This window comes from Schistocerca cancellata, chromosome 2 (genome assembly GCF_023864275.1).
Source record: "Schistocerca cancellata isolate TAMUIC-IGC-003103 chromosome 2, iqSchCanc2.1, whole genome shotgun sequence".
Lineage (NCBI taxonomy): Eukaryota > Metazoa > Arthropoda > Insecta > Orthoptera > Acrididae > Schistocerca > Schistocerca cancellata.
In genome coordinates, this window is record NC_064627.1 from 874,844,965 (window position 1) to 874,852,564 (window position 7,600).

General features: G+C 43.8%; 1 non-coding gene across 1 annotated transcript; it reads left to right on the forward strand.

Moving 5' to 3' along the window:
* Positions 1–6,737: 6,737 nt before the first annotated feature.
* On the forward strand, positions 6,738–6,811 carry Trnat-ugu (transfer RNA threonine (anticodon UGU)). The gene has a single exon. It is a non-coding gene; the product is annotated as a tRNA-Thr (tRNA).
* The last annotated feature ends 789 nt before the right edge of the window (positions 6,812–7,600 follow it).

Genomic DNA, 7,600 nt, shown 5'->3' on the forward strand with positions numbered 1-7,600 from the left:
ATTGCTGTGGCCACTGCTTCCACTGACGTCGAATCAATTCGTTTCCTCCCTGTACCAGACTGCACACCAAAAGAACCGGTCTTTTCGAATTTCCGAATCATTTTCTCCAGACCCACGGCAGTCATCAGATCAACGCCTTTTTTCAAACCCTCCAGTGTCCGGATCCTCTGCAGAGCGACGTGTGCACAATCATCATTCTTATAATACAGATTTACAAGCAGATAGCGATCCTGCATTGAGATAGTCATGGCGAACGTCGCAGACGCGAAAGGAGGAAGAGTCGTGTACCCGGCGTATTTATACCCACTTCAAAAAATGTGTGAACTCCTAAGGGACCAAACTACTCAGGTCATCGGTCCCTAGAGTTACACACTACTTAAACTAGTTTATTCTAAGAACAACACACACACCCAAGGCCTAGGGAGGACTCGAACCTTCGGTGGGAGCGGTGGCGGAATCCGTGACATGGCGCCTCAAACCATGCGGCCACTCCGTGCGGCTATACCAACTTCAGTGGATCGTGCGCATGACAGGTGTTTGCATTTACGTATTCTGACACATATTGATCAATTTTCACACTACTTGTTTTCTACCATAAGTTTTCGCCCTTTTCCGATAATATTTCGTTGCAATTTGACTTCATTCTGACCAGTGGTGTTATTTCTACCGGGTTTGGAAGTTTAATTATAATCACCCTGTATATTGGTGGCAATAGAATCGTTTTGCAAGTAGCTTCAAATGCCGAGTCTCTCAGTTTTTTCAATAGTGTCTCGCGATGAAAACGTTATTTTCTCTCTAGGAATTCCCAATGGAGTTCACGAAGCACCTCCATAGTACTTGCGTTATGATCGAACCTACTGGTAAAATATATAGGAGCGCGCTTCTGAATTGTTAGTATGTCTTCCCTTAATCCGACCTGGTGGCAATTCCTTACAGTCGTGCACTCCTCAGGAATGAGTCGCGTTTGTGTTCTATTAACGGTCTGCTCTATGCGTATGCTAAAACTCTTCTAAGAAACCGATGTCGGCCATTTACCTTCCCTACTACCTTCCATACCTGATAGTTATGTTTCATATCGCTTTGCAGCGTTACGCCTAGATGTTTAATGGATGTGACTGTGTCAAACAACACACTACTAACACTGTATTCGAACGCTACATGACTATTTCCTAGTCATCTACATTAACTTACATTTTTCTACATTTAGCGGAAGCCGTCATTCGCCACACCGACTAGAAAAGTCCAAGTTATCAAGTTATCTTGTACCAACCATCAGTCAGTTAACGGCGACATCTTCCCCTAACCACAGCTTTATTCTCAAACATCCACAGATTGCTGCTTCTCCTTTGCATTGACCTTAGTTTGAAATGTTACCTTAGTTAGTAGAAATACATTTTGAAAATTTTCGATTCAGTCCTCATGTACTGAGAACGAGTTTAATCCAAGGCCTCTGCTTGATAATGTACTATGTGCATGGCGGATTACCGGCACTTTTCAGTGTTCATTTCTGGGGACATCTAAAGCACCAGTAAGGTCCGCGCGGTTGATCAGTCAAGGAGGGCCTGTACTTCGGCCTCCAATCTCTGGATCTTCTTGTTTGGTGTCTTTTCAGTAGTCAAGTTACAACACTACAGCAGCGAAATGAATAGTCTTGTCAAGATTTACGAGACGATCCTGTGGTGTCCAGACTCAGGGCAGAGACCAGCTTAACTTTATGTCCACATTTGACGACGACGCTGCATACCATCTTCAGCGGGTACGAGCGTACGGTGAACTAAAACCTGTAAAGTGCTGAAGTCGCATTTTATTCCGTGCTAAGGTAGATCTCGGGTGCCATTTGATCCTAATTAGATAGTTACTTGATCGAAAGGTTTATATATAAAGTACCAGATGCTTATAATTAAAGGCCAACTTCTACGCAGGTCCATTGTGAGCAAAGGAACTCGGTATATGTTCTAAGGCGGTAATGCGGAAATGATTTACGCTTGAAAAAACGTTATCCAGTTTTGTCCCTCAGGTGCAAATCTGGCGCTGTACAGCAGACGTCTCCGATATTCTTATTTATCAAATTGTTTAAGTGGCAGTTAATCATAAAATCAATATTAGGCCTTTCTCGCTCGTTTGACCTTTTCTTTCCACTTCCCATTCCTAATCCATTACATTTGGAAACACTTCCATACGCCTTTCTTGCATTCTCAGCACCATATTTGCACCTGGTGGCAAAAATTGGATTTTTTTCCCACTCAATCGGTTTCACATTAACGCATGAGAATATCTACCAAGTTCAGCTGCCATACGATAATTGCAGCCCTCATTGGATCTCTGTGATTATCTGCACTTTAATTACAATAACCCAGTGCAACAAACACTCATATTGAAGTTAGCGGTTTCTTGTAATTACAAAGTTGCAGTTATCTCGCAAACACATCATATGCAGATCCAAATTTACCTCTGTTAACACTTTGAGTTCCAACAATGTATAAAAATTTATTTTTCTCAAAACTGAACCTGTAATCACAGTAAGCAACCGATTCAAGAATAAATTGGCAAAAAGTAAACAATCAATTAAGTATGTGGCTCCTCTTTGGATTGTAATGTTCACATTTTCACAAAATTAACTTTTACTATCACAACAAGCAAAAAACAGAAGGGCGAAGTGGCAAAAAGTAAACAGTCTCATAACTAGGAATTTGGGTAGGAAGATCTGGGAACGGACTAAACTAAGGTAAGGACTATGGTCCTCAAATAACCTTCGGCGTTCACCATCTTTAATACATTATTTGACTTTATTAAAGTCAAACGAGTTTTGAAAACCGTCAACAACAAAAATTACTGAGCTGCTTCTTTAACTAAATTACCTTTAAATAGCTGCCATTAATTATGAACCCCCTGTTACTCAGTAGAGCGAAGATTCAAAATTTCAAATAAAATTAACAGTCACTGGATAGTTAGCTACAGTTAACAAAAATTGCCTGATCAGATTTTAAGCAAATTATTTTTAAACAGCTGTTATTAATTATGAACTCAATATTAATTGGAAGACGTCTGACATAGAATTTAAAAAAAAAAAGAATTAACAGTCAGTGAATAGGAAGCTACAGTTAGCAAAAATTCATTGCTCAGATTATAAGCAAATGACCTTTACACAGCTGCTTTGATTATGAACTCACGGCCATGTAGTAAAATGTAAAACACAATATTTTAAAAACCATTATCTTTCACAGAGTAAGCAGCTACAGTTAGCAAAATTTCACTGATCAGCAAATTATTTAAAACAGCAGCTATCAATTATGAATCCACAGCCATTCAGTACACACACACAAGATACAGAATTTTATAAACGATTGCCAGTCACTGATTATGCAGCTACACTTAGTCAAAACTCACTGATCATATCTTAAGCAAATGACTTACAATAAGAGACCATTTACTATGGACCCACTCTCATTCAGAACACACTCAAGGTACAGAATTTTAAGGTAATTAACAGTCACTGAATGGACAGTTGTAGTTAGTCAAACTTCACTGATCTGTGTTGTAGCCAAACGGATTTTTAACAACAGCTATTAATTATGAGTGGTCGTTGCATAAAAGCCACCGAATGGGAGGGGAGGGGGCTAATGGAAGAGTGAGAGGTAAGGACACACACGTAAGTTACTTAACTTGGAATGGATGACCGCCTCCTTACACTTCTCAAGCCCGCAAGAGACTGGACCACCTTCACTGGCGTCCAACCGGCCAAATAACCTACAATTCGATGGCATGTTTTCTAAAATATCATGCCCACTCATGGAAACCGCTTCACAGTAGAGATGATAACCGACAGTCAAAACCACACTCGGCGCCTTCACAGAAGCCCATTCGTTATCTCGTGTGCCACCCAGAACTCCAAACCTCTGGAACTCCCAGCCGATTCGCTCTGCACATCACAGTCTCACTCCAAAAACCTTCTTGCTTCGTGGCTTTTGTCCCCACCTATGGCTTCAACGGCCGACCTTCAGAGTTGTCGAGGCAAAAATCTTCAGTAAGGAACGAAACCGATAGAAGGCCTAGTCCACACAGCTCAAACACACCACACTGGAAGTGAGTGTTAAACAAAAAAATGGTTCAAATGGCTCTGAGTAGCATGGGAGTTTAACAGCTGAGGTCAGCAGCCCCCTAGAACTTAGAACTACTTAAACCTAACTAACCTAAGGACATCACACACATCCATGCCCGAGGGAGGATTCGAACCTACGACCATAGCAGTTCCGCGGTTCCTGGCTGAAGCGCCTGGAACCGCTTGGCCACCGCGGCCGGCGAGTGTTAAATCACGGGATAGAAAGCTCTCAGCGTTTTTCAGGCCTGGCATGGAATATTATCAACGCAATCCTCAAATTCCTGTTCACGAGCTCTGCAAAGGACGATTGTAGGTAGTCGTAGTGGTAACACATCTACCACCAAGACCGATACAAAATATCCGGAATTCCCTGTATGCAAATGCCGGAGCATTATCACTTAGTAGGGTGCTCAATGCTCTGTACACGGCAAAAAATTGGTAAGATGCCGTACGTGGCCGCTAATACTCCACGACTGGGAATTGACAAGTAACCAGCTGAAATGGGAAAACCCGTCCTCCACCACCAAGACACAGCGCCCTCCCCCTCATCGAGTACGACGAAGGGGTCATATGTATCCCACAAAGAGACGGTCCGTGGATCTGCTCTTACAAGTATACCTCTAGAAGACCCTTGCGTGAGTTAGAATTGGGTAACTGAATTCCCCCCCCCCCCCCCCCCCAGTAACCAACATATACCCTTTCACACAGACGGACAAATCACTTGTTGTCTAATTTTTACCGAGGTCTTACGGAAACCTAGATGACCGCCCACCAAGGAGCTACGAAAATACGTAAAACAGCGGAAATCAATGCCTGAGGCAATCAAATTTTTAAAAATGCTGTTGCCCTTTCCCTTTTGACGCACGGCACTTTTATTAAGAAGGTACCCGTTACGTTCTCACCATTTAACACTTTTTTTATTTGGAAAATACGAGAATCTTCTTCCTGTCTCCCCTTGAGCTTGCAAAAGGTTTGAGGAACTTCAGTCAACACAGAGGCGCCCAAGGAAAGTTGGGCACCGTCCTCCGAATATTGCGGGAAGTCGCAGTCTCCAAACATTCGACTTAAAAAGTCAGCCACGCTGTTGCCTGGACCCTTGATATGATGAACTTTAAAACGAAATGCGGAGATGCGGACTGCCCAAAGAACAGTTTTTCTAGGACGGGGCAATACCGAACACAACGCCTGATTATCACTCTCCAGCACTAATTCCCTATGCTCTAGGTAGAATTTAAACTTCTCCAAGGAGAAGAGAGCTGCTGAAGCCTCCCACTCAGTGTAAGATAAGTAGAGCGATGCGTAGGCGACGGAACGCTGCTCTTCCTGATGTTCTTCAAGGAGTACCTCTGCTATCTCACAATTGGATGCTTCGGTCTGGACAATAAAGGGCTCCTCGAAATCCGAGGTAACTAATACAAGAGGGTTGCTAAGGGCGGCTTTAATTGCATCAAAGGAAGCTTGATGACTTTCCCCCACAAAGGAAGGGCTTACCTTTCTAGCGCAAGTTATTCAAGGGCGCCGCCAATTGGGCAAAATTAGGATCTAACTTCCGAAAGAAATTAGTCATTTCAATAAGTCTGGCCACTCCCTTCTTGTTCCTAAAGGGGGGGGGGGGGAGGACAAAAAATGTTAAAATGTGTGTGAAATCTTATGGGACTTAACTGCAAAGGTCATGAGTCCCTAAGCTTACACACTACCTAACGTAAATTATCCTAAGAACAAACACACACACCCATGCCCAAGGGAGGACTCGAACCTCCGCCGGAACCAGCCGCACAACCCATGACTGCAGGGCCTTAGACCGCTCGGCTAGGGGGGGGGGGGACAAATTATGCAGGGAAAGTGTCCGCTCCTGATGGATGCTGACCGCTGGAGCCGAAACCAGGTGACACAAGGGTGAGCCAAGATAACCTCAGAAGTATACTAAGATGGTATCTGTCCTTTTGGACATGTCCGAAAGAACAGAGACCATCGGTGACCATGCAGCTCGTTAGAATGAAATTACAATGAAATGAACACCCTTAGCTGCTTACAGGAGTTGACATACGTCAACGGGGACAGATGGAAATTTGTGCCCCGACCGGGACTCGAACCTGGGATCTCCAGCTTACATGGCAGATGCTCTATCCATCTGAGCCACCGAGGACACAGAGGATAGCACGACTGCAGGGTTTTATCTCTGGCACGCCACTATGTCCTCGGTGGCTCTGATGGATGGAGCACCTGCCGTGTAAGCAGGAGATCCCAGGTTCGAGTCCCGGTCGGGGCAACCATTTTCATCTGTCCCTGTTGACGTATGTCAACGCCTGTAAGCAGCTATGGGTGTTCATTTCATTGTAATTTCATTCTAACGAGCTGCATGGTCACCGATGGTATCTGTTCTTTCGGACATGTTCGAAAGGACAGATACCATCTTAGTATATAAATAGTTAAGGCTCACCGGCCACTTGACCATCTTCTTCTTCTGTGCGACTGCACAAACAGTGCCCGAACTCTTACGGGAATCGGCAACGCGCCGCGAGTAATGAGTATAATGGGCAGGGGCACTACGAATGTAGCGCGGGAAAATACGTTGAGAATGTGGGCTTCGCGGGAGGCGTGCCAGAGATAAATCCTTGCAGTCGCGCTATCCTCTGTGTCCTCGGTGGCTCAGATGGATAGAGTGTCTGCCATGTAAGCAGGAGATCCCAGGTTCGAGTCCTGGTCGGGGCACACATTTTCATCTGTCGCCGTTGACGTATGTCAACGCCTGTAAGCAGCTATTGGTGTTCATTTCATTGTAATAACCTCAGAAGGCTTGGTAGCAAGCTCAGCCTCTGTAAGACGTAACAAAACTTCTTCGAGGCAATTCGAAAGGTCCGCGAACGTGGCACTGTAAATCACCATATTATCAACATAGTTATAAATGGATTTGAACGTAAGATCTCCCAAAACATGATCTAAGCGACGAGACAACACAGCCGCGACCGTAGACATTCGGAAAGGAACCCGATTAAACTCATAAAGGTTCTAGTCAGTACAAAAGGCAGTTACTAGTTTGGAATCTGCGTTCAGGGGTATATGATGGTAGGCTTGATTGAGGTCCAGTACAAAACCAAGGGGCTTCTGTGCACCATGTGAAGCAATTGAAGACATGCGCGGAAAAAAACGGTCTAACAAGTGTAAAGAAGTAGAGATAAGTGCTGCAATTTGTTTTTGGGAACAGTAAATATAAAAGTTGACGTTCGTCTCATCTCTAAATATCACATTAGGACATAATACAATGCAGAGAATTTCTTGCGTTTCGCTAGATATGATTTCTGTAACGTCAAACAGGGGCTAACTTTTCGCTACACTACGGCTTTCTCCAGCGGAAAGAAGCTGAATAGCTGAGCAGCAGGAAAGCTAATACTGTGCCATGTAATAAACAGACAGCAGATAATTAACTGCGATTTGAGAAGGTTTTGGGGGCTGGGATAGCTTGCACTTGAATTGATAAAAATGTAAATACGAAATATAAAC